Source organism: Ranitomeya imitator, chromosome 2 (assembly GCF_032444005.1).
Source record: "Ranitomeya imitator isolate aRanImi1 chromosome 2, aRanImi1.pri, whole genome shotgun sequence".
Classification (NCBI taxonomy): domain Eukaryota; kingdom Metazoa; phylum Chordata; class Amphibia; order Anura; family Dendrobatidae; genus Ranitomeya; species Ranitomeya imitator.
The window spans coordinates 743,236,323-743,258,643 of NC_091283.1; the positions used below are offsets into that span (position 1 = coordinate 743,236,323).

General features: G+C 42.7%; 1 long non-coding RNA gene across 1 annotated transcript; it reads right to left on the bottom strand.

Annotated features, from left to right (window-relative positions):
* Positions 1–9,195: 9,195 nt before the first annotated feature.
* On the bottom strand, positions 9,196–20,613 carry LOC138665616 (uncharacterized). Its single transcript, XR_011318500.1, has 2 exons — positions 19,790–20,613; positions 9,196–9,673 (listed from the first exon to the last, which is right to left on the bottom strand). It is a non-coding gene; the product is annotated as an uncharacterized lncRNA (long non-coding RNA).
* Between the last annotated feature and the right edge of the window lie 1,708 nt (positions 20,614–22,321).

The following is a 22,321-nucleotide window of genomic DNA, read 5'->3' on the forward strand; positions in this document are numbered from 1 at the left end:
CACTCACCGCTGTCTGCGGTACAGTGCGGTAGCTGCACACAGGAGTCAATGATGGTCTCCTGCAGTGTCAGTGCGCACTCTCACTGCTGTCTGCGGTACAGTGCGGTAGCTGCACACAGGAGTCAATGATGGTCTCCTGCAGTGTCAGTGCGCACTCTCACTGCTGTCTGCGGTACAGTGCGGCAGCTGCACACAGGAGTCAATGATGGTCTCCTGCAGTGTCAGTGCGCACTCTCACTGCTGTCTGCGGTACAGTGCGGTAGCTGCACACAGGAGTCAATGATGGTCTCCTGCAGTGTCAGAGGGGCAAAGCCGCTGAGTGAGTTCAGGCAGCGCTCGCATCAACGATATCAATCAAGACATGACTAAGTGCTCAATATGCAAATAGAGGGGGAGTCATTTTTTGTATATGTGTAAGGTCACCAGAATTAATTTAAAGTACTTCACAAACTATTTGGAACTAACTCCATAGGTCAATGGGGTCATCAAATGCTAGCTCAAAAGGGTGCTTCTACTCAATACTGAGCAAAGGGTCTGAATACTTATGACCATATAATATTTCAGTTTTTCTTTTTTTATTAAATTTGCAAAAATTGCTACATTTCTGGGATTTTTCCAGTCAAGATGGGGTGCAGAGTGTACATTAATGAGAAAAAAATGAACTTTTTTTTAATTTACCAAATGGTTGCAATGAAACAAAGAGTGAAAAATGTAAAATGGTCAGAATACTATCCGTACCCACTGTACCATGTTACATACCATGAGCCGGCAATCCTTAATATGACATTTTAACGACTTGTGATGGTGTAAATGTGAAGGTATCGCTTGGTCCATTATATGTTTATTTGTGAACATGGAGCGGTAGAGAATACGACTGGGGTTGATGGATTTAGCATTTTTTTTGTATGTGCTGCTATAATGTTAATTGCCTTTTTATAGCCAGATTTTCATCATTACCTGGGGCATAAAGAAATAATTAGTTTACAGAATTCTTTTCAATGTACAACAAGTATGATGTTAATGATTGCATTTTGAAAGGTACTTGGTTACGTCTATTATAATTTTTTATGACATTTACTAAAAGTCTGCAAAACACAGAGGAGCATGCAACTAAATAGCGGTAACATGGCAAGTGCAACATTGCTCTGGCAATGAAAAAGCCAGATGTCGCTCTCTGCACAGACCCAGCGCTGCCGCGTACTTTACTAATCATCACAGCAATTAACGTTTGGTAACAGCTCAGGAAAGAACGCGGCAGCGCTGGGTTAGTGCAAAGAGCAAAATATTGCGATATCTTGCTCTTTCATTGCAAGAGCGGCAGCAGGGCTTGCGGGATCCCAGTCTGCATACACGATCCCAGGGTCCTGCACCTCTTTCTCAGTATTTGGCTACAGTGATGATGTCACCACAAAAGCGAGCCTCACTGCCGTAGCCAATCGCTGAGCAGCTCAGCACAGCCACTGACCGCAGCGGTAACGATCACTGTTGACGTGACATGACATCGCCACTGCAGTCGAAACACAGAAATAGCAGCTGGCACTGGATGAGGGGAGAGTGGGTGCCTGCTCTTCGTTATTTCAGGTATTTTAGAGAATTTGGAATCCATTTTCCTGAAAGTGGAAAACTCCTTTAAGGAGCAATAGTGGGATATCGGGGGACTAGAAGTAATACAAATAGTCTTTAGTGTAATACAGTCTAAGGCCATGTTCACACGGTCAGTATTCGGTCAGTATTTTACCTCAGGATTTGTAAGCCAAAACCAGGAGTGGGTGCTATATACAGAAGTGGTGCATATGTTTCTATTATACTTTTCCTCTGATTGTTCCGCTCCTGGTTTTGCCTTATAAATACCGAGGTAAAATACTGACCAAATACTGACGGTGTGAATGTGGCCTTATTTTTAGCTGATATCTGAATTGTAGCTTTTATGGTAGCAGAAATTATAATACTGGGTTATTACCTATAGAATACTCTAAAGATGTATCAATGGGTCAATTAAAAATCCTCTTATGATTTGGAACATTAGGTTTATTTTCTGTGCTGCTGGGGAATAATTTGTGAATATTTTAAAATATTTTGTGTATCTTTAAGCCCACGCACAATATCAGTATTCCACAGTGAGTTTACTTTCTAAGGCATAAACCATCAGTGTTCCTTCAATGTCCACCCATCTGTTGCTGTGAAGATCTCCCACTGGACCACATGTCCCATTTATGGCCTGTCTTGGGTGCTGATGGATCCCACAATTCTTTGTGGGATAATGGAAATATCATAATTAACGCTGCTGCTTGAGTCCGGGAGTATTTTTCAGCCAGCTGTGTATCTGATCTATGTAGGGCGGCAGAGAATGCCATTTCATCTAACCATTTTATGACAACAAATATGGATCTAATGTTACATAACTAGAACACAATTCATATAATGTAACACAATCCTATTCTTGGTAATAAAGATAATCTTGCCTCTATTCTGTGCTTTTCAGTTCTGTTCTTAGATACTTGATGTCATCTAGCGTACCTGATGCTGGACTAATACACACTACAGTAATAAAGTATGATGGACTTATTGTGGGAAAAATTATAGAACTATGGAAACTTAACATTAGACAAGTGGAACGTCAATGAACAGAGCAGCAAATCCGGCCAGTGTCTGCTTCGGTTCTCATGGATCACATCAGCACACAATAAGAGCAGGCCTCCACCCATATTAAAAACCTCAATAACTGTCTCTGGGTGCAACAATTTATGATAAAGGTTCAGTTCCTGGCAGGCCTATGGTGACAGATGATCTTTGTACCTACACTCTTTAGGGATCTTAAACATGGACCCTTTTCTGAGGATTATTTCCAAGATAGCAAGTTATTCCTGACCCTTGAGATAACTTACTGATCGTTGGGACCCTTAGCAATCCTGAGAATGAGGCTCTAGAACCCAGTCACAGCAGAGCACATCTTCAATGGGGCATTCTCAACCTCTACTCCGTTCATTGTCTATGAGACTGAGCTCATTTACAGCAGTCCCATAGACAATAAATGGATCTGTGGTCAAACATGCGTACCTCAGCTCCATTCGCAATGGTGCTTTGCAGAGCCTGGTTCTTGGGTTCCAAACCCCAATTCTCAGATCGCTGAGTTAGACCCCCAGCAATCAGTTAACTTATTATATTGGGAATAGCCATTTAAGTCACATTGCCTAATAAGATATATAAAAATGGGTTTCATAAATAACCCTTTAATGTGGCCATACTGTTGTGAATTCTGTTATCGAACTCCCTCCTGTGGTCATGAATGGTACTTCGGCGAGTTCTGTCCATGGACTCCCTCTGGTGGCTGTGAGTGGAGCTGCTGCTTCGGAGGTTCCTTCCACAGGTGACTTAGTTTATTCTTTGGCTGGCTGCTCTATTTAACTCCACTCAGATCGTTACTCCAAGCCAGCTGTCAATGTTCTTGTACTGGTTCAGTTCGCTCTTGGATCTTTCTGGTGACCTGTCTACTCCAGCAGAAGCTAAGTCCCTGCTAGTTAATTATTTGTTCATTGTTTTCTTGTCCAGCTTGCTATCATGATTTTGCCTTGCTAGCTGGAAGCTCTGGGATGCAGAGTGGCACCTCCGCACCGTGAGTCGGTGCGGAGGTCTTTCTGCACACTCTGCGTGGTCTTTTGTAGTTTTTTGTGCTGACCGCAAAGATACCTTTCCTATCCTCAGTCTGTTTTGTTAGTCTGGCCTCCTTTGCTGAAACTTGTTTCATTTCTGTGTTTGTGACTTTCATCTTAACTCACAGTCAATATATGTGGGGGGCTGCCTTTTCCTTTGGGGAATTTATCTGAGGCAAGGTAGGCTTTATTTTCTATCTCTAGGGCTAGTTAGCTCTTAGGCTGTGAAGAGGCGTCTAGGCAGAGTTAGGTACACTCCACGGCTATTTCTAGTTGTGTGATAGGATTAGGGGTTGCGGTCAGCAGAGCTCCCACTTCCCAGAGCTTGTCCTGTGTTAGTTTAACCATCAGGTCGTTCCGGGTGCTCCTAACCACCAGGTCCATAACACATACACATCAGATAACTGACCCATAAACCTGACAATTTTGTCAAGGCTAGCTGATTATCTTATGAAGGGTCTCCCCTCTGTGCCCTGACAGCAGAGTTCAAGGCGAGGGAAAGAAACATTTGGCATTTGGATTTCAGTCCGAGGAGTCTGGCAGTGGTTATTCTTCTTTTCCTCACTAAAAAGCGCATGTATTTATAGGTGAGTTAGGAGAAACTGCCGACACTTGCATAAGACACTTGAGCTCCAATTGGTAACATCATTTAATTTTATTCTGCACATTTTATTGGTAGACTGGGTTTAGGAGAATAATTGGCAATCTTTAAAAATTTTTAAACAGACCTTGACCAACGATATAGCTGGAAAGCGTTCTCCTAACATATTACTACTTCTACAGTGTAATGTATCAGGAATGAAAAAAATCATGTAAATATCAGGATCAGGCTATTCAAAGTTTTATTTCAGTGGTGGCACAGAACGCAAAAATGGAGCTTCAGTATAAAACTGTTTTTCATGATCAAGTTGTATTGAAGGAAATGAATGAATACAGCAGATCATAAAACGCTCTAATGAAATATATAAGCAGGTCATGGGCAGGTTCGATTTTACATTTCTTCCTTTTCCTAGTATATGATTAGTGATTAGTGAACGTGCTGGGAAAAGGTGTATCCGAGCATGCTCGGGTGCTAACAGAGTGTTTTGGCGGGGTCGAAAAATATGTTCGAGTCCCCGTGGCTGCATGTCTCGTACCACACTATGACCGACTCATAAACCCTTTAATGGCTTCCAGAACTTCTATCATTCCTGTGTGGCACAAGACAGTCTGAGGGTTAATTAAAATTCCTTTCCAGCATTTGACTCATTCAACCAGATATGGATGATGTCAGTGTATCCATGAGACTACGTCTGGGAAGCTTTTCCATTAGCTAATGATATTTACAGTCAAAGCAAGATGTCCATCGCTAGATACATCTTAACCCATCCCCCTCATATCATCCTCTAGATTAAATATTCAAAGGTAATGGTCAAGAATAGTCAGAGACAATGATTGGGGGCAAATACAGGTACAGTATGGGCTCTATGGCTGCCTTCTAAAAGCATAGATTCACACATTGGTATGCAGCATGTATCATGACACTGTTGTTTCATGTCATTAATCTCTCCTGTCTCTATGACAGCCATGATGATAGGACATATAGATAACTGCAGCTCCCGTGTTATAGCTCGCTAAAGAATTTATTCACCGCTGTCCTATTTTCTTTATCTCTTCAAGTCCAAAATTCAGCACTGAGCAATTTCTCTATATAACTTCATAGTGATCAATGCTCCATAGTTCAGACACAGTATCAGATTGCATATGCAGATGTCGGATTGGGCACAGAAAATATCAACAGCTTGTAAAATCTACAGGAAAATCGGCCCCAACTTGAGCAAATGTTGCTGCAATTTTACCTTTTAGTGAATAACAAAAATACCCACTGAAATTTAATTAAGAGTAAATAAACTCAAATAATATACATAGACACCGGAGGAGGGATAAATGAATAACCACAGGGAATATACCCTCAAAAAAGGAGATTTTAATAAACATGTTAAAACCAACAAAAACTAGAGCGGAGACATGAAGGCCGCTAAACCGACATACATGAAGACGCTATATGGCACAAGCTACATAAGATAATATGCTTTTCATTACTTGACAATCTAAATGTGAAACAATTCTAGGGGTAAAACATCCCCAACAGTTTAAGTAGCATAATTTGGTTCTGACAGCAAGTGCTTACATTAAATAATTATGCTTATTATGGCGTCTCCACCGCCTCAACACGGTTCATCTAGTACTTCATCAGGAGGCGTGTAAGCCCGACTGTCCATAAAGAGGAATTATGGTGTAACGGTACCCAGGGTGTGCCAAATTATGCAAATAGCCTGTTGAGAGAGGAAAGGGATGGGAACTCTAGTGCCACCTATTGGTGGAGAAATCCTAAACATCAATATCAACCCTTTAACAGGTGTTCCACAAACCTGAATGTCTCTTTGGACCCCAAGAAATCATTTTACAAATCATTAATCCACATCTACTAGCCTGAAATGTGACAGGAAGGGTTCATTCATTTATAGTTCAACAGAACTATAAAGCCGATCGAGGGTGCATACTGCTGTGCGAGATGTGAGCACGTTGTGCATTTGGAAACCCAGATTCTGACTCTAAATGTGCAGCTGGCAACACTGAGATCCATAGACAATATGGAGAGGAGTCTTCTGCTCACGGAGCAGACGCTCAATGGGACAGATGAGGGGGGGATGGTAGGATGGAGCTGCAGGACAATGAAGTAGCAAGCTGGGTGACAGTTAGGAAGCGGGGTAGAGGGAAGAGTGCCAGGGAGGCTAGTCCTGATCTGGAACACCCCAATAAGTTTGCTAAGTTGGCAGATGAGGGGGGTGCCAGTACAGGGGTAGCACTGCTGCAGCCAGGCATGTCCTCTGAAAGCCGGAGGAGTGACTGCTCCAGTAAGGAGGGAAATAGGAGAGCAGGGCAGGCCAGACAGGTGCTGGTAGTGGGGGACTCAATTATTAGGGGAACAGATAGGGCAATCTGTCACAAAGAAAGGGATCGTCGAACGGTGTGCTGCCTACCTGGCGCTCGAGTCCGACACATCGCTGATCGGGTGGACAGATTATTGGGAGGGGCTGGTGAGGACCCAGCGGTCATGGTGCACATTGGCACTAATGACAAAGTTAGAGGTAGGTGGAAGGTCCTTAAAGATGATTTCAGGGAATTAGGCTGCAAGCTGAAAGCAAGGACCTCCAACGTGGTATTTTCCGAAATACTGCCGGTACCACGTGCCACGCCAGAGAGGCAACGGGAGATTAGGGAGGTTAATAAGTGGCTCAAGAATTGGTGTAGGAAAGAGGGGTTTGGGTTCCTGCAGAACTGGGCCGACTTCTCAGTTGGCTACAGGCTCTACGCTAGGGACGGGCTGCACCTCAATGGGGAGGGTGCAGCTGTGCTGGGGGAGAGAATGGCTAGAAGGTTGGAGGAGTGTTTAAACTAGAAATTGGGGGGGGAGGGTATTCATTTTATAGGAGGGGAAGATAGTGCAGACAGAGACCTGGGCACAAATAAGGAAGTTGGGGGTGGCGGTGGCATGGGGGTTGGGGTCAGAACAGTTAATAATTTAAGAAATAGAAGTACAGAGAGGAACATAAAGTGCATGTATACTAATGCCAGAAGCCTCGCCAACAAAATGGACGAATTAGAACTAATGTTGTTGGAGCATAATTATGACATGGTGGGGATATCTGAAACGTGGCTGGATGAGAGCCATGACTGGGCTGTTAACTTGCAGGGCTACAGCCTGTTCAGAAATGACCGTACAGATAAGCGAGGGGGAGGGGTGTGTCTATATGTAAAATCATCCTTAAAACCCATCCTGCGCGATAATATAGGTGAATTTAATGAAAATGTAGAATCCCTGTGGGTGGAGATAAGGGGAGGGGGAAAAAATAATAAATTACTGATAGGGGTTTGTTATAAATCTCCAAAAATAATGGAAGCAATGGAGAATATCCTCGTAAAGCAAATAGATGAAGCTGCGACTCAAGGAGAAGTCATTATTATGGGGGACTTCAACTACCCTGAAATAGATTGGGGAATAGAAACCTGCAGTTCCAGCAAAGGTAATCAGTTTTTGACAATTATGAGAGACAATTACCTTTCACAACTGGTTCAGGACCCAACAAGAAGGGGGGCACTGCTAGACCTAATATTAACCAACAGGCCAGACCGCATATCAAATATAAGGGTTGGGGGTCACTTGGGAAATAGCGATCACAAAATAATAAGTTTTCAAGTATCCTTTAAAAAGATGTGTAGTAGAGGGGTTACAAGGACACTAAACTTCAGGAGGGCAAATTTCCAACGGATGAGAGAGGATCTTGGTGCAATTAACTGGGACGATATCCTGAGACACAAAAATACACAAAGAAAATGGGAGACGTTTATTAGCATCCTGGATAGGACCTGTGCACAGTATATACCGTATGGGAATAAACATACTAGAAATAGGAGGAAACCAATATGGCTAAATAGAGCTGTAAGGGGCGCAATAAGTGACAAAAAGAAAGCATTTAGAGAATTAAAGGAAGTAGGTAGTGAGGAGGCATTAAATAAATACAGAAAATTAAATAAATTCTGTAAAAAGCAAATCAAGGCAGCAAAGATTGAGACAGAGAGACTCATTGCCAGAGAGAGTAAAAATAATCCTAAAATATTCTTTAACTACATAAATAGTAAGAAACTAAAAAATGATAGTGTTGGCCCCCTTAAAAATAGTCTGGGTGAGATGGTGGATGAGGATGAGGAAAAAGCCAATATGCTAAATGACTTTTTTTCATCAGTATTTACACAAGAAAATCCCATGGCAGACAAAATGTCTAGTGATAAAAATTCCCAATTAAATGTCACCTGCTTAACCCAGCAGGAAGTGCGGCGGCGTCTAAAAATCACTAAAATTGACAAATCTCCGGGCCCGGATGGGATACACCCTCGAGTACTGCAGGAATTAAGTACAGTTATTGATAGACCATTATTTTTAATCTTTAAAGACTCCATAATAACAGGGTCTGTGCCACAGGACTGGCGTATAGCAAATGTGGTGCCAATATTCAAAAAGGGGACAAAAACTGAACTCGGAAATTATAGGCCAGTAAGCTTAACCTCTACTGTGGGTAAAATACTGGAGGGCATTCTAAGGGATGCTATACTGGAGTATCTGAAGAGGAATAACCTCATGACCCAGTATCAGCACGGGTTTACTAGGGACCGTTCATGTCAGACTAATTTGATCAGTTTCTATGAAGAGGTAAGTTCCAGATTGGACCAAGGGAACCCAGTGGATGTAGTGTATATGGACTTTTCAAAAGCTTTTGATACGGTGCCACACAAAAGGTTGATACATAAAATGAGAATAATGGGGATAGGGGAAAATATGTGCAAGTGGGTTGAGAGCTGGCTCAGGGATAGGAAACAAAGAAAAGGAAAAAAAAAAAAATGGAGAGAAACCAGCTCACCTACTAGGCATTTGTTGTGGGGGAAGCCCGGATGCCGTGCAGTCTTCACGTGAAACAATAGAACAAAATAGAAGAGAAAATCCAGCTTCCAAAAATATCCAATTTATTAAAGTTAAAATCCAAGGTCCAAAAACATGGTTCACAGGAGAGGAGATAGCAGCATGCTACGCGTTTCGAACACTAGGTTCTTTTTCAAAGCTGCCTACTATGCACCAGAATGAGGTTTAAATAGCAACTGTGACCAATCACAGTGAATTAATCCACACCTGATACATCAGTAATTATATACAATAAAAACGCAATAATATTGCAAAAGAGAAAAACAAAGAAAATATATAATACAGACATATAAAAAACATATAATATAACTAAACAGCATTGATCTCTCAGTAATGAAACATGATTTCCTTGCGAGCATTTAAACCCATGGGATAGCAAGTGTTAAGGCAAAACATCCAGTAGGCTTCACGCGTCATTAAGCGTCTTTTCAGATCTCCTCCTCTGGCTGTTATCAGAAGCTTTTCAATGCCGACAACCCGAAGGAATGCAGTATCTCTTTGATGACTGATAATAAAATGCTTAGAGGCGTGAGACATAGAGCGATTATTATTAGTAGAAACAACAATGTCAGTGATATGTTCAGAAATACGCGTCTTTAACATGCGAGTAGTGCAACCTATATAACTTAAATTACATTTAATGCATGTTATCATATAAACTACATTCTTACTATTGCAGTTAATAAATTGCTGAATTTTGTGTTCTTGTCTGTTACTACTGTGACGCCCAGGAGACCGGGATACCCAGCACCGGACCAATGGAGTCTGTCTCTTGAGGGGGATGTCACGGGTGGCTTGACCCGGTGCTGTGGCCTCAGGCAATGCACAGTGTAAGGGGTATCATGAGGGGACAGGCACTTACTTGATCAGCAGCAGGTTCTCCCAGCGGTGACGATCTCGATCCTGGATAGATGGCTATTGTCCAAATGAAAGACTGAGGCACTGAAACGTTTAACCAGTTTACTTTAACATAAAAGGATTTACAACCAGTCCTGTCACCGGAGTCTGTATGGGAACTCTGAGTTACTTTGACCCTGCCGGGGTCTTCGCCTCTTATTGTGCGCAATTTCTGTGTGGCCCTGCTGCTGTATGTGAACTGGCTGCCGGCCCAATCTGTCCCCTCCGGGTCCTGGTTCGACGGGCAACCCGAGTCCTTTTATCGGTTTACCCCCTCTGGGAGTACCGCTGAACTCTGTGTCTGTTGCTGCATCCGACCCTAGTGAAGCTGATATCACCTCACGTTTTTCCGGTTGCTGTATTATATATAATGAATACAGCCACGGATCCGGTATCCGTCTTTGCGCCTGTTCTGGGTAGTGATTAATGCTACCCGGTTCTCACAATGTCCTTTTTCTCTATCCCTCTTCTCCTCAGGCCGGTGATTTAGGCCTGGTAACAGTCACAGGGCTGTTAGATATTCAACTGTATGACCTCTCACTTTCAGCTCCTTGGCCCAACTGCCATTTCTTCTCTCAGACCAGAATGGATCAAGGGGAGTCTCTGGAGCTCCCCCTTCTGGCCGGAGGTGGTAGTGCAGTCTTGCTATTTTAGTATTTGTACTTACTGTCAGTAACTATTTTTGTGGCAAATACCCCTAGGGGTGCCACATTCCCCCTTAGTTAAGAACAGTACTCCGGGACTGTGGGACAATAACATTTTGAAATAACAATTAATATGTACAGAGTCTTAAAAATGAAAAGTTACAAAAACCACTCAAGGAAACAAAAATAGAGTTCTGTAAAAAGTCACTTCAAATAGCGTCCATTAATACAGTTCTATCCTTGAAGGTATTAGGAACGGCACTGTACTTAGTGTCCAGGAATTTAGTTCCATTTTTCCAACGGAGTTATCAATATAAAGTCTAAAGAAAGTTCGAAAAGAGCAAAAAGCAAAGTTCAAAAAGCAGTCTTTCCGGAGCTTTGATTTAGTGCCTCCGGGCTGATAAAAAGTTCAAGAATATGCAATAAGTTCATACAGACAAGTCTCTGTAGGCACAGGGCTTAAACGTTGCAGACTGATAGCAATGACTATACTACATTTTCTGTTTAACTATATACGGCATAACATATATACAATTCACATTATGAGCTTTATAGTTGGTAATCTGCATACCTGGCCGGTAATTGACCCTGGGTACTACGCTGTGATCTACGTAATAGCGGTGTCTCTTCATGTGGTGTACGACTGTCTACTGCGGATGTAGTATCTGCCCGCTCTGCTAAAGATAATTCCACGACTATGGAGTTGGCAAGTCCACCGTGAATGGGATTACTCTGACCAGGAATCTGTTCTTCCTGGCCTGGAACCTCCTGTAGTACGGGGTCAGCCTCTTCCTGTCTTGGGACTTCTGGTATTGGGTTCGGTGTTGGGTAAAAGGCCACCATGGGAACCACTACTGCACCATGGTATGTTAGTAGGGTTTTGGGAAAGTCTCCTATACAGGTGTGATACACTTCCTCTTCTTTTTCCTTTACTGGTTGAACCTGTATGGGTTGAATAACTTCTGGTTCTGGCTGGACAACGTCTGGCTCTTTCAATGCTTCCGGACATAATTTAAGATTGTCTCGTGACACTAGTACAGATGTTAAGCCTCCGTTTTTGCTAATGAGACACATTTTAGGATTATCCACTCTTGTTGGTAAAACTGTGTAGGGTACGGCTTCCCACTGATTGTCCAGTTTATTGGTTCGACGATTTCTCTTGAGCACTTGGTCACCCGGTCTTAATGGGGTCGCTAGAGCATTCTGGTTGAAAGTTCGCTCTTGTCTTTCTCTAGTTTGCTGAAGGCTTCTTTCCACACTCTCTTGCACTTGGCGATACTGCTTTTGCCGTATGATATCCCAATTGGAGTCTTGAACTTCTGCGTCTGGTTTCAGAATTCCCATTTCTAGATCGATTGGTAATTGGCCGGGTCTTGCACGCATAAGGTAAGCTGGGGTGCAGTTGGTGGAGCTCACCGGGACATGATTATACAGATCCACCAAATCAGGCAATTTCTCTGGCCATTGATTCCTTTCTGTCTCAGGTAAAGTCTTTAGTAGGTCTATTACAATATGGTTCATCTTCTCGCATAAGCCGTTTGTTTGTGGATGATAGGCCGTCGTCCGGATCTTTTTGCAACCATACATATTACAGAATTCTCTGAAGATCTCTGATTCAAAGGCTGTACCTTGGTCGGTGAGAACCTGTTCCGGATATCCATGGGGTCTACAAAAGTACGTTTGGAATGCTTTGGCTGCTGTTTTTGCTGTCAGATCTTTTACGGGTACTACTACCAAGAAACGTGAATAATGGTCCACGATGGTCAAGGCATAGACATAGCCGGACCGGCTTGGTGTCAACTTCACGTGGTCCATGGCTACAAGTTCAAGTGGTTGTTTGGTGATTATGGGCTGCAGTGGTGCTCTTTGGTTCTTTTGATCGTTTCTTCTGAGGTTACACGGGCCACAATTTCTGCACCACTGTTCGATTGATTTTCTCATCCCGACCCAATAAAATCTTTCTCTTAGAAGTACTTCTAACTTTTTCCAACCAAAGTGACCAGCACCATTATGGTAAGCTTCGAGGACCATCTTCACATCTTGTTTAGGCACAATAATCTGCCAAACCAATTCATGTGTTTTCGGATTGGTGTATCTTCTACAGAGCTTCCCTTGATACAGGAACATTTTGCCTCTCTCTTTCCAGAGTTGATGCGTCTCTTCTGGGGCATCCTCATAGGGATATGCACTTTGCTCAGTCAACAGTTCCTTCACCAACTTCACAGCCGGATTGCTGTCTTGGGTGTCAGCCCATCTATGGTGTGCTAACGGATTAAAATTCACCTCTTGTTGTTTCTGATAGGTACTTGACTGATGATGTTTTGCCTTGGGACGATGGAAGGCTGGTAGTTCAATTTCTTCAAACTCCCCCGTTTCCTCTTCTACATCTCTCAAGTGTGGCATCCGGGATAGGGCATCGGCATTTCCATTCTTGCGACCTGCTCGATACTTGATTATGAAGTTGTAATTAGATAACCGGGCTATCCATCGCTGTTCTAACGCACCTAATTTGGCTGTGTCCAGGTGGGTCAACGGATTGTTGTCAGTATAGACAATAAATTCTGCAGCGGCCAGATAGTGTTTGAAACGCTCCGTCACAGCCCAAACTACTGCCAGTAGTTCCAATTTGAAGGAGCTGTAATTTTCTGAATTTCTTTCAGTAGGCCGGAGCTTTCTACTTGCAAAGGCGATGACTTTCTCCCGACCTTCTTGCTTTTGTGACAGCACCGCTCCTAGTCCCACATTACTGGCATCGGTGTAGAGGATGAAAGGTTTATGGTAATCTGGGTATGCCAGAACCTCTTCTCCGGTTAGTGCCTTCTTTAGTTGTTCAAAGGAGTCTTCCCTTTCGTCGTTCCACTGAAAAGGAGGGTTTCGGTTTGAAGGTTTCTTCGTCTGCCCTACCAAGGTGTCTTGCAAGGGTGCTGCCAACTTGGTAAATCCTTTTATAAATCTGCGATAGTAACCCACCAATCCCAGGAATTGTCTCACTTCTTTTGCGCTGGTAGGTCTTGGCCAATCCCTTATGGCGCTTATTTTCTCGGGATCTGGTGCTACTCCCTCCGAACTCACGATGTGTCCCAGGTACTGTACCTTTGGCTTGAGAAGGTGACATTTGGATGGCTTGACTTTCATGCCATACCTGGATAAGGCTTCGAACACTTCTGCCAGGTCTAGTAAGTCTTTGAGTAGACGATCACATCATCTAGGTACAGGAGGACGGTCTCGAAGTTCTTGTGTCCGAGGCAGCATTCCATCAGCCGCTGGAAGGTACCGGATGCGTTGCAGAGTCCGAACGGCATGCGATTAAATTCACATAGACCCATTGGTGTGGTGAATGCCGTCTTTTCCTTATCTCTCTCAGCCACAGGGACTTGCCAATACCCGCTTGTTAAGTCTAAGGTGGAAAAATAATTAGCAGATTTCAAAGCAGTTAAGGACTCTTCTATCCTAGGCAAGGGGTAGGCGTCTTTATGGGTGATGTTATTAATCTTCCGGTAGTCTACGCACATTCTCATGGTTCCGTCCTTTTTTTTGACAATCACTAGAGGGGCCGCCCAGGGGCTACAGCTGTCTCTTATTACCCCGGCCTGTTTCATTTCCCTCAGCATATCTTTTGCACATTGATAGTGAGCGGGCGGTATGGGTCTATATCTTTCTTTTATTGGGGGATGGTCACCTGTGGGGATTGTGTGTTCTACCCCTTCTATCCGTCCGAAGTCCAATGGGTGTTTACTGAAGACTTGTTCATATTCGGTCACTAGCCTATACACCCCTTGTTTTTGATGGGTAGGTGTTGAATTTATGCCCACGTGTAGCTGTTGGCACCAATCCTCCATTTCTCCATCTGAGCCATTGCCTTCCACCTGACAGGTTGGTTCTAAGGGCTCAATGGTTGTGATGGCATTGTTGTCAACAGTATATAGCTTTGCCATTGTAGCATACCTTGGCAAAGTGACCTCTTCCTCTCCACAGTTCAAAAGTCGTACCGGCACTCGTCCCCGGTGTACCTCGACTATCCCTCGTGCTGTGAGTATAGTGGGCCTGCTGTCGGTGTACACTGGTTCTATTAAGGCTTGATAATCTCGTCCCTTAGTACCAATGGCTGCTCTACACCATACCAGCATTTCTGTTTTTGGTGGGATTACAATAGACGTTGGATCACTTACCCTCACACTGCCGATTTCTCCACCTGCAACTTCTACCTGTTGCCTTAACATCAATACTTTTATTTCCCTCCGGAGAACTCTCTGCTGGCAGGATTGGGCAGTTTCAGCAATTTGCTGTAAGACAGAAATGACTTCGGAAAAGCAATTCTCTAACACATTCATTCCTATCAATACAGTTGGTTCACAGTTCCGCCGGTCAACATCAACAACAATTATACCCTGTTTCTTCAATTCTACTTTACCAATCTTTATGGTCATCTCCCTGAATCCTAGTTTCGGTACCAACTTACCATTACTGGCCCATATATCTAGTTCAACATCAGAGGGCCCTTTATCAATATCTGCATCAGCCCAGTACCTCTTATAAAGGATATACGGTATAGATGAAATCTGGGAACCTGTGTCCAGCAAAGCGTTGAGGGGAATTCCGTCCAGCACGATAGGGATAATGGGTCGTCCTCCGATGTACCTGTCGTGCCAGGGTGTTGGGCCTTGAAAGTTCATTCCTGCGAAGCGGCCCGCATTCCCAGGGGATTCCCGTTTAAATCACAATCTCGTGCAAAGTGGCCCGGCTGCTGGCAACGGCGGCAAATGGGCTGTCCATCCGGTTGGTAGCGGTCGCGGGGTCGTCCTCTCCATGTCGGGTATCTCCGGGGTCTCATCCATGGAACATCCTCTCTACAGTTTGCCAACTCCATCTTGTGTCCTCTCATCTCCTGCATGGTTTTAGCCATTGAAGCAACAACATCAGCTAAAGAGTCAAGCTTTTGTTGAAGAGCCTCATTAGTACTGGGCCCCAGGGGCTTAGCAATGGCCCCAGACATAGCTGATGTCACTGGCACTCCCTGTTGTTGAGGTGCCTCTGCCATGGGTTGCGCAGGATCCTGATCCCGAGGTGCCTCTGCCAGCTGGAGACGTATAGCGCTCTCCTTTAATTGGGCAAATGTCAATTCAGGGTTCTTAAAAACAAGCATGCTCACATGCCCCCGGTGAGAAGGGGTGTAGAGTCCCTCAATAAATTGATCTCTTAGCAGTTTATCCGCTCCGGTGTTAAAAATGGGTTCAGCCAGTGTAAGTGATTTAAGGGCTTCCTGCAGGTTTAAGGCAAAGTCTCTCACGCCCTCATTAGCTTTTTGTTTGCAACTAAAGAATCGTATTTTAGCTTTGCTGCTGGCCGTGGTTTCAAATGTAGCTTTTAATCCAGCAAATATGCGTTCAACAGTGCCTTTTAGATCAGCTGCCCATGCTGTGACTTCTCGCTTAGCATGGCCACTTAACTGCATCATCAGGAGACTAACACGCTGAACTTCACCCACAGGGAACATGTCAAAATGGGCCAGCATCTTTTCTCTGAAATCGTCAAGGGTATTAGGCTCACCTTCATACATTGGAAGCCATGGGCCACCCGGGGTATATGGCATCAGCACCGGCATGATGGGCGCCACTCCTTGCACCGCTGCGCTGCCGGACTCTCTATTGACACTCTGTCTTTCAGCTGCATTAGCGTTGCCGAGTGCTGCGGCGTCTCCGTGCTGCGACATACTGTGCCCCCTTAGTTAATCCGGACCCTTCCGGTCCTCCGCTTCCGTCGGGATAGTGTAGATTCGTTCCGCTGTGCAGCAGGATCGATTTTCCCCTTGCTCTGATGTCAGAGCGCTCAGCTTGGTGCCGCCCACAATGACACGCCCCCTGCTGCTCCCACCCACCGCGCTCTGTAATGGCGGATTCTGAAGTTTTTCAGTTAGACTGGGGCTCAGGTGATGGCGTAGCTCAATTAACAGTCTCGTGCCTAACGGTTATGAAGTGATTACCTCAGGGGATGGCGGCCATCTTTACTCCATTATAACCAATGGGGAAAAGTCACTTTCAATAGTTTTCAATGGGGAATGGATTTTTCTTTAATAAAGTCAATTTTCAAGATTTTTCATCCCAGTTTTCACAGTTTTGGGCTCCAATCACGGCACACAATACCCGGCATACGGGCTGGCTAGATCCTGTTCTTGACGCCAATTGTGACGCCCAGGAGACCGGGATACCCAGCACCGGACCAATGGAGTCTGTCTCTTGAGGGGGATGTCACGGGTGGCTTGACCCGGTGCTGTGGCCTCAGGCAATGCACAGTGTAAGGGGTATCATGAGGGGACAGGCACTTACTTGATCAGCAGCAGGTTCTCCCAGCGGTGACGATCTCGATCCTGGATAGATGGCTATTGTCCAAATGAAAGACTGAGGCACTGAAACGTTTAACCAGTTTACTTTAACATAAAAGGATTTACAACCAGTCCTGTCACCGGAGTCTGTATGGGAACTCTGAGTTACTTTGACCCTGCCGGGGTCTTCGCCTCTTATTGTGCGCAATTTCTGTGTGGCCCTGCTGCTGTATGTGAACTGGCTGCCGGCCCAATCTGTCCCCTCCGGGTCCTGGTTCGACGGGCAACCCGAGTCCTTTTATCGGTTTACCCCCTCTGGGAGTACCGCTGAACTCTGTGTCTGTTGCTGCATCCGACCCTAGTGAAGCTGATATCACCTCACGTTTTTCCGGTTGCTGTATTATATATAATGAATACAGCCACGGATCCGGTATCCGTCTTTGCGCCTGTTCTGGGTAGTGATTAATGCTACCCGGTTCTCACAATGTCCTTTTTCTCTATCCCTCTTCTCCTCAGGCCGGTGATTTAGGCCTGGTAACAGTCACAGGGCTGTTAGATATTCAACTGTATGACCTCTCACTTTCAGCTCCTTGGCCCAACTGCCATTTCTTCTCTCAGACCAAAATGGATCAAGGGGAGTCTCTGGAGCTCCCCCTTCTGGCCGGAGGTGGTAGTGCAGTCTTGCTATTTTAGTATTTGTACTTACTGTCAGTAACTATTTTTGTGGCAAATACCCCTAGGGGTGCCACACTACTATCAGTAAAGGAATGCATAACAATGGAATGCGCACATGTGCGACATTTAGAAGCACCACAATGATAAAAGCCTTTATGATGTAACCATGTGTGGGAGACCTTGCTAGATTTAAATAGGCTGGGTGAAAGAATATCAGACAAAGTGGTAGCCTTTTTTGCAATCACCTGACAGCCTGAAGACAGAATTTTGGAGAGAATCTCATCCTCATAAAGAATGGGAATGTTTTTCAAAATAAGAGATTTGATGTTATTGTATTGAGGACTGTATTTAATGGAGCAGAAATTTTTTTGGTTTTGATGCAATTTACTCTTATTTTTAGATAACAGCATGTCACTGCGTTTTTTATGTTGTACTATATTTTTGGCTCTATCCAGAGACCAATTAGAGTAGCCTCTTTTTTCTAATTTTTTACAACACAAATCAGTCTCTTGCTTTAAAATGCTAGCATCACTACAATTTCTGGTTATTCTAGTCAGCTCACCCACTGGTATAGACTTTATTGTATGTCCAGGATGACTGCTGGACGCATGTAAAATACTATTACCAGATAAAGGTTTATGAAATGTGGAAGTGGCAATACCAGAGCCAACAGTACTATGCAGCATCAAGTCCAAAAAGGAAATCATGTGTGAATTATGGCTGCATGTAAAACAGAGATTAAATTCATTAGAATTGAGATAACTGAGGAACTCCGGTATGGTAGATTCATCGCCACTCCACATGAGGAGCAAATCATCGATATATCTACCATACCAGAATATGTCCATCAAAAATGGATTACGATCCGAATAAAGAAATAATTCCTCCCAGTATGACATTACCAAATTAGCAACGGATGGTGAATGTTTGCCTCCCATAGAAACTCCTTTACATTGGAGAAAAAACTGCTGATCAAAGAAAAAATAATTGTGAGTCATTAAAAAAACAATAACCTGCAAGATATAATTGCACAAATCAATGGTGTAATTACTGTACTTATGCAAATGAAATTCAAGTGCTTGAATAACAATATTTTGTGGAATGCAGGTGTACAGAGAGATGACATCACAACTTATCCATTGAAATCCATCACACCATACAATATTAGAGAGCTGATGTAAAACATCTCTCGAATCTCTCAAGAATCCTGGAACTCTCGTAACCAATGGCTGTAAGAGGGAATCTACCCATTGACTAAGATGTTCTGTTAGAGAGCCCATCCCTGATAATATAGGGCGCATTGGTGGAGGTGTAACACCTTTATGTACCTTGGGTAAGCCATATATTGTAGGTATAATGGGGCAATCAACCTTTAGGTATTCAGCATGTGTTCTAGTAAGAACACCCAGAGCTGCACCATCATCAATCAAACTGAACAATTCCTTTTTGTAAGAAGATGTAGGATCTGAGAGTAATTTTCTATACGTGGTGCTGTCATTTAGGAGATCATTCATTTGTTCTTTGTAGACCAATGTGTCCATCACCACAATTAGGCCACCTTTGTCTGCCTTTTTTATAGTGATCTCGTCCATTTTTTTAATTTCATGGAGAGCTCTGCGCTGCTTCCAATTTAAATTACCTTTGTGAGTTTCTTGCTGGACATATGTATCCAAAGATCTTAAATCTCGTTCCATGACAGCCTGGAATCTGTCCATGCAATCTACCCTCGAATGAATGGGGTAGAATGATGGATTTTTTGTTATGAATTGATCAGCTTGATTTACATCGCGATTCAAAGATACATTAGAACCATTCAATTCATTCAAGTTCATCAAAAGACATTGTTCATTAAATGTGAGATCACAGAATTCATTTATAACAACAGAAGTGTCCGCAGTGACAGTTGATTCCTGTTTAAAAAAATGTCTTTTAACTGTCAAATTGCGAATAAATCTATTAATGTCCATCAATGTATGAAATAAATCAAATCGTTGATCCGATGCATATTTAAGTCCCAAAGACAACACTTGCAATTGTTCAACTGAAAGATCACAGCTGGAAATATTTAAAATATTAGAAAAATCACCTGAAAAAGATGTTACTTTCTGTTGCGGGTAGCCATGCGGAAGTTTCCTGCGGTGTTTACGGCCCCCGCGCCTCTTGCGTTTTTTGAATTAATTCTTCTTGGTCTACGGTAGTAAGTGTTGATGTTGTCCATACTTTGATTGATGTTTGCGTCACCACCAGTTTCAATAGACCCATTATCCATAGAATCCATGTCTGAGGAACTGAAAGAGACTCGGCGCTCAGATGTATCAGAGGAATTAGTACGTTTCAGGATAGGGCGAGGGCTTTTATATGCTTTCTGCCACCTGCCCCATTCATATACCTGATTATTTTGATAGTCACTTAAGTCACGTTGAAATTTATTTTTCTTGCGGCTCATAATTAAATCCTCTGATTTCAATAGAGACGTTTTAATATTTTTTAATTCCTCATTATATTTATTGATATCTTTCTTTTCAAGACTAGTTTTAATGTCATTAATTTCTGACTGAATGTTTTTCAGCTTAATGTCCTCATATTTCATAATTAATTGCATTAATTTAGTCGAGCAATTACTTAGGATCATATTCCATTCATCCACAAACTGCTGTGAATATATGGTGGTGGGAATTTTTTTAATGCGCAATCCTCTTGGGATCATGTCTTTTTGCACATAATTGTCCAATGTAGTAAAATCCCACCACACTTTCATTTCATTTATCATGAGTTTTTCCAGTTTGTTAACGTCTGTGCTGAAGAGGTCTGACTCAGACCTATCAGTTGTGGAAGAAAGATCCATTGAAAACAGCTGAGCAGCCTTACGAGCTCTTTCTGGACTTTCATTCATTTTAAAAATATATATCAAAAAACCCACAAACAAAGAGGAAGAAAAAATTGAATGCCTTTAGAGCACAAACGTATTTAGACAAAGCTAGCACTTGTATATACAGGCTCTAGGTGTGCACGGTTTCAAAACTGGACTAACACAAAAGGAAAAAAAAAAAAATGGAGAGAAACCAGCTCACCTACTAGGCATTTGTTGTGGGGGAAGCCCGGATGCCGTGCAGTCTTCACGTGAAACAATAGAACAAAATAGAAGAGAAAATCCAGCTTCCAAAAATATCCAATTTATTAAAGTTAAAATCCAAGGTCCAAAAACATGGTTCACAGGAGAGGAGATAGCAGCATGCTACGTGTTTCGAACACTAGGTTCTTTTTCAAAGCTGCCTACTATGCACCAGAATGAGGTTTAAATAGCAACTGTGACCAATCACAGTGAATTAATCCACACCTGATACATCAGTAATTATATACAATAAAAACGCAATAATATTGCAAAAGAGAAAAACAAAGAAAATATATAATACAGACATATAAAAAACATATAATATAACTAAACAGCATTGATCTCTCAGTAATGAAACATGATTTCCTTGCGAGCATTTAAACCCATGGGATAGCAAGTGTTAAGGCAAAACATCCAGTAGGCTTCACGCGTCATTAAGCGTCTTTTCAGATCTCCTCCTCTGGCTGTTATCAGAAGCTTTTCAATACCGACAACCCGAAGCTCTCTAATATTGTATGGTGTGATGGATTTCAATGGATAAGTTGTGATGTCATCTCTCTGTACACCTGCATTCCACAAAATATTGTTATTCAAGCACTTGAATTTCATTTGCATAAGTACAGTAATTACACCATTGATTTGTGCAATTATATCTTGCAGGTTATTGTTTTTTTAATGACTCACAATTATTTTTTCTTTGATCAGCAGTTTTTTCTCCAATGTAAAGGAGTTTCTATGGGAGGCAAACATTCACCATCCGTTGCTAATTTGGTAATGTCATACTGGGAGGAATTATTTCTTTATTCGGATCGTAATCCATTTTTGATGGACATATTCTGGTATGGTAGATATATCGATGATTTGCTCCTCATATGGAGTGGCGATGAATCTACCATACCGGAGTTCCTCAGTTATCTCAATTCTAATGAATTTAATCTCTGTTTTACATGCAGCCATAATTCACACATGATTTCCTTTTTGGACTTGATGCTGCATAGTACTGTTGGCTCTGGTATTGCCACTTCCACATTTCATAAACCTTTATCTGGTAATAGTATTTTACATGCGTCCAGCAGTCATCCTGGACATACAATAAAGTCTATACCAGTGGGTGAGCTGACTAGAATAACCAGAAATTGTAGTGATGCTAGCATTTTAAAGCAAGAGACTGATTTGTGTTGTAAAAAATTAGAAAAAAGAGGCTACTCTAATTGGTCTCTGGATAGAGCCAAAAATATAGTACAACATAAAAAACGCAGTGACATGCTGTTATCTAAAAATAAGAGTAAATTGCATCAAAACCAAAAAAATTTCTGCTCCATTAAATACAGTCCTCAATACAATAACATCAAATCTCTTATTTTGAAAAACATTCCCATTCTTTATGAGGATGAGATTCTCTCCAAAATTCTGTCTTCAGGCTGTCAGGTGATTGCAAAAAAGGCTACCACTTTGTCTGATATTCTTTCACCCAGCCTATTTAAATCTAGCAAGGTCTCCCACACA